Source organism: Cibotium barometz, chromosome 49 (genome assembly GCF_041138505.1).
Source record: "Cibotium barometz isolate CiBa-2024 chromosome 49, ASM4113850v1, whole genome shotgun sequence".
NCBI lineage: Eukaryota > Viridiplantae > Streptophyta > Polypodiopsida > Cyatheales > Cibotiaceae > Cibotium > Cibotium barometz.
Window position 1 is genome coordinate 10,618,221 of NC_141094.1, and position 7,716 is coordinate 10,625,936.

A 7,716-nucleotide genomic window follows, 5' to 3' on the forward strand; every position below is an offset into this window, starting at 1 on the left:
ATATATATATATATATTCTTATTTCACTTATGAAAGCATAAGTTAAGACCTACTAAAACAAGAGATGGTGGACCAATTAGAATAATTTTACATATGTGACTCTAAGAGAAAACCTTTTAGAGACTCTCCTTTAGATTTATGTGTTAACATCAAAACAAAGAGTTCCCAATTGAGACCAAAAATAGATATAAGAGACCACCAACAAAAATGAAGATCCTAAAGGATTATCTATTCAAAAAACTAGAAAGTTTTGACTACCAAAATTCTTTTTTCTATAGCATTATGACCCAAACATCTCCGCATGACCCTTATCCACCTTCTAAACTCCTATGAGTCATGTCAAAGTGTAGCCGACTAGCCTATTTATCTGAACAAAATGGCGCTCTATTTTAATAATTACTATGGATCTTCAATAATAAACAAGACGATGAATGGTCGAAGATTTAGACACATGACCACAAGGAATGTTTCGTCATGATACCTTGGTTAGGAAAATGAATTCTTTGAGCATTGACACATTCATGAGACTATTAAACTTCAAGAGCAAATGATTTCAAGGTTGAAAAAGCAGTTGGAAAGTAGTACTTATTTGTATTTTAGTGGTGACAATTAAACGCCGCCGAACTTTCATTTTCAGTTGTTTCGAGTCCATAATTATAAGGGTAGGTAGGAACTTTATGAAATGCTAGAATGCTATTTTTCAAGGGGGCATTTAAATGACGAGTTTTTCGAGGTCAATGACCGGGTGGAATAGATCAGAAAGCCCAGAGGCAAAGCCCTCGGGCAGGCCATTCTAAGAAGTTAGTGCACCATGGTAGCAATTATTCCAACCTCTAATTAAGCTTGTTTTTGTTATGTAAACAATCCTGAATCAGTGCAAACTGCAAATGCCCTTTCCTGCTCTCTCTTTAAAGGTATCTGGTTTGCACAGTTGACCTCTGTGGCTTTGATGCAACGCATGGCTGATGCACAAGAGCGCAACATCTTTGACCCCACCACCTTAGACATGCTGCTGTTGGACCAGCCCTGCACAACACACGCTCTTGAGGGTCCTGACAATAATTTCCTTCTAGAAGCTCAGTATTCATCCCCCTCGTGCGAGATTCCCCTTCATGATGTGGTGTTGTCGCCCAACTTGGAAGCCTTGGAACCCTTTCTCCCTTTTAAGCCACAAGCTATCCACCATGGCGCTCCTAACAAGGATGACAGTGAGCTGAAATTGCTGCCTGAGCTGCCCCCTCGGCCTCCAACAGCGCGCCACCGCTCCATTCCTGGCCTTCACACTGCGCCGCCCATGAGGAAAGGAACGCTCTCTTACAGAGAAGCTCACATACGCTCTGAGAGACAGAGACGACAAGGCATGGCCAGCTTGTTCTTAACGCTGAGGTCTCTGCTTCCCATGACAAACTTCAAGGTAAATGAATATGTTCAAGTCGTTCTCTCTCTCCTCCTCTTATGATGTTTAGTGGCAGGATATGATTCATCGTGCACGTGCTTACGTAGCTTGAATTCTTTTAAACACGAGCTGTTTGACAATTAGTCGAGTGTTATGCACGTGTAAGGTTCTCATGCTTAAAAGCTTTTTAACAACTACTGAAGTGTTATGCACGTGCAAGCTTCTCAAGTTTAGAATCTATAAGCAGGACGTGCTCGCTCTGCAAGTGTTTACATGCTTCATGACACTACTAAGCAACCAAATTTCCATTAATTTTGATACCCCTGCTCGAGTAATTCGTGTTTTCTAGTAAACGCTTTGTGGGTTGCGCGCATGTAGTCGGACAGGTGCACTATAGTGAGCTACGTGATAGAGTACTTGCAATACTTGAACGAGAAACTGCAGCAGCTGGCCAAGACGAAGGCGGAGCTGGAGGCTGCAGCTGAGAGAAGGGGGCCATCAGACACCAACGGCGGCGACGATGGGAACGGCAGCGCCAGCAGTACTGCATGGGAGGTCGCACGTTGCCGTTCCCGTCGAATCTGACGGTGCGGTTCTGGAGCAGCACTGACGTCTTCATTTCCCTCAACTGCCCCAAGAAGAGGGGTTCTGGCCGGAGCTTCTTTCCGTCCTGCAAGACAAAACTCCAACTCGACGTGCAGAACGTCACCTTGTCCACGACGCCAAGCTTCTGCGTCCACTCGATCTACGCTAAGGTATTACTACTGAAGCTAAATCTCGTATGGTTTGAATTTCATTAATTATGTCGACCGGAGGCTCAAGTCCCAATCGTAATTTATGGTTTCTGATCACGATCGTAAGTAATGGTCTCTGCTGTGATCAGGTACCTAATGCCGATCATGACGTCTCCTGCGACAAACTAAGGGCTACACAGTACACTTGTCGACCTCGTAGCTGCGCAGATGGGCTCCTACAATCTAGAGAAACACGCATGGAGTCTGGGTTCCTGCTCAGGAGAGTCAATATTCAGCCTCGCAGCCCCTCGTCTCTATATCACACGGTGCCTTTAAGAGGCACCTCAAGTGGGATCGACGGCTGAGATGAGCGCGCGGATCTCGGCCGTCGGATCACAAGCACAAAAAAGTAAACTAGGACAAGCGAAACTAAACTGGGGATCGAGGATCGACGACTGAGATGAGCGCGCGAAACTTGGTCGTTGAGATGAGCGCGCGAAACTTGGTCGTCGGATAACACTGCTAAAACCTAGCTGGTGAGGGATTTGGCGGACGTACGATTTGGAGACGTGGGATTTGGCGGTGCTCCCGTCTGAGGGATTTGGCGGAACGACGGACTGGCTCGCCTCCACCCGTTCCTGCCCACGAGGACCGACGACGTTGGACCACCCTCCCACCGGCGGTGATCTCCGTGACCTGCACGTCCTCCGTCATAGAAGTCCGTCCACCAACGACGTTTCCCACCGGCGGTGATCTCCGTGACCTGCACATCCTCAGTCAGAAGTCCGTCAACGATCCTTCAAACGCCAAAATCCCACGGTGCCTTCTTCTTGCGGTCTTCCTTGACCTTTTTTTTTATTTGTTTGGAGACATAATTGAGAGTATCATCATTTGTTGTGTTCCAGGGAATACAAATAATTGTCATGCTTGCTAAGCAAGGTTCTTGTTGCTATGCTTAATGCAGCTATGCTTAATGCATGCAGTAATATGTGTTCATGCATGCATGACACACTTAAAGCTTTTGCCAGGGAATACAAATAATTGTCATGCTTGCTAGGGTTCTTGTTGCTATGCTTAATGCATGCAGTAATGTGTGTTCATGCATGCATGACACACTTAAAGCTTTTGCCTAGTTTACTACAGAGACCTAGTTTATCCCTAGTTTACTACACAGACCCAGTTTGAAAATTAGCCTTAGTTTATTGATGGTGCTTATTGCATGCATGCTTTATAGCCATGCTTGGGTTCACTTATTGCATGCATGCTTTATAGCCATGCTTGGGTTCACTTATTGCCATGATTAATGTCTTGTTGCCATATGTAATCATGCATACATGACACACTTAAAGCTTCAACCTAGTTTAACCCTTGTGCACTAGATATGCATAGTTTATCCAAACCCTAGTTTATACATTGTTTACTAACGTACCTTTGGTTTATTTAACTTCAATGAAAGCAAGTCATGATATAGTAGTTCTTGTAGTCTTTCTTTTTGCTAAAAGTATGTGGTACCAATTTGTGTACGTCACTTCTTTATATTGATGGTCCTTTGGTACTCATTGCTATTAGATGGCACTTGCAAACCCTCCTTATGAGGAGATTATTCTTCCTTCTGGGAAACTTGCTCGGCAATGTCGAGTCTCAGATACGTGTCCTAGATGGAACACAAACTATTGTAAGAGAATTCATATGATTCGCCACTTGAAAGTTGACCATGGCTTAGAGGTGGATATCCCACTTCTAAAGATAGGACGCCCCTTGGGTGGTGGAATGCAAGGAGCTTCAAAGAGTGCTGCAAAGCAATCAAAGACAAGGTTTCTAGATGCACAACGTAAATTTCAAATCAACATGAAAAACAATGAAAAGAAACAAAGACTTTTGGCCGAAGATGCTTGGGAAAAGAAAGCTCCATCCAACTTGTCCAAGAGAGCCTATAACATGCAAAAGGAAGCATTTATCGAGGGATTTGTTGCCAAGGGCATGGAACAATACATGGCGAACAAGGAGAAACGCATTCAAGGGATTGAACGGCGCATTAAAGAGGGATATTCCAAACATGTGAGATTTTCTCTTGTCCTATTAACCTTAATTGTGAAATATATATATATGATGAATATTCTTAAGCTCTCATTTTGCATCTCGTAGCGACGCAAAAAAGAAAGTGATGATTGTGACAATGATGATGGTGAACTGGCTTCTCAACGGATGGAAAACCTCAATGAGGACATATTGACAAGCGACAAGGATGAAAATCGAAAAGAGTCTCTTCCTTTGGTATGCAAGAAATGAATTTTTGATATTTTTAGCTTGTTTGTTGTTTGTTTTCTTTACTTTCATAACATGCCACTCAACCCATTTTCCTCCCTCTTGAAGGAAATCATTAATGAGGCAAACCATGAGCATGTGGCTCCATCTCAAGTGAAGAAGAGGCAAAAGTGTGTTGTTTTTTCTCCTTTGAAGGTAAGAGATGGATGTACTAGTTAGTCAGAGGGCTTCTGATGTACTAGTTGGTGAGAGGGCTTCTTTGTAAACATGGTACTAACCTTAAATTGTATTTACCATGAAACTTTGTAATCTTCCAATTCAAAAGACTCGATCAAAGAAAAATGTTCAAATCCATGATAGTGAAGGCTCCTCACATGGAAACAAAAATATCAATGAGGAAGTGTCGATGAGAAATGTGGAATTCGAGGGAAAAGCCTCCCTTACAATGGTATGAAAATACTACTCTTCAACCTTTGTACTACTTTATTTCTTGTTTTCCTTACACTAATATACATAAATATGCATTGTTTCTTGTTTCCTCACTTTAGGAGAAAATTGTCAACAAGGAGGCTCATGTAGTGCTCTCTAAAAAAAGTAAGAAACGGAAGAAGATAAGGGGTGGAAGATGTCTCTTTGTACACAATTTAAGAGTAGGCTTTATTTTACATACTTTGGCTCCTTATGTCAAGTCTTGTTTGTTTGAACTTGAAGGGGATGGCTTGCAATGTAAATGCATCTTATGTTGATATTAGCTCTCCAAGTGAGAGTAAGCCTTCAAATGTAATAATAACAATATCCACTAGTGAGATTAAGACGCACAATGTCTTGGGCAAGGTAAAAGATCTAAGTGCGGTCTATGAAAGGTATACTTTATTTAACTCTATGGCTTGAATATTGAATTATCTTAACATATGCATGGTTTCAATCTACGCAAGGATTGATTTTTTGGTTATGTAGACTTCAACACGGAGAGACTATTCACTTACACTCTACACGTTGGGGATTCATTGCCGAGGTGGATGTGCAACTAGCCAAGTCAATCATGCATGTGGAAGCGTCTACTCGTGTGCTTAACCTATTTGCCATGTCGGTAAATTTTTTAATTCTGAAATATAGCTTTTGGATTTGCAGCTCAAAGATGCTTAAAGCATGTTGATTTTGTAGGTGGATGGAAAAAACCCTACCTGTAGATGCTCTGGAGAAGGTTTCATTCGTGGATAGTTTGTGGTATGAATATGTGGCTTCACGGCGTCCAACGAGCAATACTTCATTGCAAAATTTCTTTGGACATATTGATATGAGCAAGCATGTGTTCTTGTTTCTACCTCTAGTACATAGGTAAAGTCAATAGTTTACTCATATTGATGCATGTGTTCTTGTTTTTGTCACGTAGACAAAGCACTTACAACTTCATGTTTTTCAGGCACTATTGGACTCTTTTTGTGGTCTATAATTACCACATCATGAAGGTGAGAGGCTTGTCATCGAGAAAAAATATTCTCCTGCACCTAGACTCACTGCATGTAAGGAATTCGGGCGAGTATGTTTCCATTGTGCAACGGTAAGACAAGAGCTTTACTTTGAAGTTCATGAGTCCATAATGCTTGGGTAAATGCTAACTAACATTTTACATCTATATATTATTAGAGTTCTTGAGTCAATTTCTTCAAGTTGCACACATGGACCATTACAAGAGTCTCTTGCAGGCCCATCCACTGGGTTTGAGTTGAAGTGTATAGAGGTATGTGAAAATTAATTTTGGCTTTCAATATTGTGTCCTTTATATAGCATGATATATGGCATTTTTGGGATCAATTGAGACATATGTAGATAAACATTGTAGGTGCCAAAACAACCAAACGGAATTGATTGCGGATTTTATGTAATGGCATTTATCAAGAAACTAATTGATGGGAGCCTTATAGATACACCTCCAAAGCATTGGGTATGCACATGCTTATTAAAAAACTTCCTCACGAAATCTCTTGCTATGTATGTGCTTAATGTGATTTTGGTGTTCTAAACTCTAACATTGCTTTTTTTCTTGTGTAGCTATCAAAGAAGTGGTTCGACCATGGATATGTCATGAAGTTGAAGGATGAGTTCAGTTCATGGCTCAGCCATGTATTGGACGAGCATATGCCCTTAGCATCGTGACCTTCTTAGTTTGCTATGTTAGTTTTTTGGGCACTAGATTTGCGAACTTAGTCAATGGAAGGCTTATGCCATTTTATGATATATGACATTGTATGTCTCCACAATAGTGAAGATAAGTCTTATTTTGGGATTTTATAGTTGGTACAAAATTACATTTCGAGATAAGTTGTACACTTCTTGAAAGGCTACACTTCCATGGAATGCTAAATCTTTTGGTTGTAAAGATTTTGTATTAGATGAGTTCAATACATGTGTCAATGCAGTAGTTATTTTTGGTTTACTCCTTGGTTATTACTTTATGCAAAACTGCGCTTTTTATCGATGTGAGACTACTTGCAAACCTCATTGGCTTTATGAGTCTTCAATATCATCCATTGGCAAATTCAAAGGCAAAGTCCATTGTCTCTTACGCTATAAATATTACGTGAGACTTCCATTTGTACTTCTGCTTGTCCTAGTTTTTGCACAGTCCTAGTTTACTGTAGAGTCCTAGTTTTTGCACAGTCTTAGTTTACTACACAGTCCTAGTTTACTACACACTCCTAGTTTATGTGAAAACGCTTACCAATGACAGATTATACACACATCCAATGCTACAGAAATACTGAAAAACAGGACAGTACTTGCCACCATTTCAAAACATTAGTTTCCTCATATATATCACACCAAAGCATTTCAACCACTCTATTCCACATGATTGATATATCAAGCGTACAATATCTTAAGTCTAACGCACGATGCATATATCTTTTTGAGTCAAAGAAAAACGTCTCTCCTCATCCTTACAATCACCATATAAACAAGACATGATCTTGCATTGCAAGCTTGTACTTCCATTTGTACTTTCGCTTGTCCTAGTTTTTACACGGTCCTAGTTTACTGCACAGTCCTAGTTTATGTGAAAACGCTTACCAATGACAGATCATACACACATCCAAACGCTTACCAATGAGAGATCATACACACTTACCAATGAGAGAGATCATACGCACGAATACTAAAGCGCCCAGAATCGGCTAGATCAAGAAGTACAAATGTAAGGAAGAGGATTTAAGATACTTTAAATGAATACAACAAAAATGTTAAAAGAACTAGTGATATTACCTATTTCTTGCTTTTGCTTGAAGAACTCAAGCATAGTTCCACCCATGCGCCTGCCAGTCT

General features: G+C 40.8%; 1 long non-coding RNA gene across 1 annotated transcript; it reads left to right on the forward strand.

Moving 5' to 3' along the window:
* The first annotated feature begins 5,144 nt into the window (after positions 1 to 5,144).
* On the forward strand, positions 5,145 to 5,721 carry LOC147610279 (uncharacterized). Its single transcript, XR_015264010.1, has 3 exons — positions 5,145 to 5,258; positions 5,353 to 5,481; positions 5,560 to 5,721. It is a non-coding gene; the product is annotated as an uncharacterized LOC147610279 (long non-coding RNA).
* Positions 5,722 to 7,716: the final 1,995 nt, after the last annotated feature.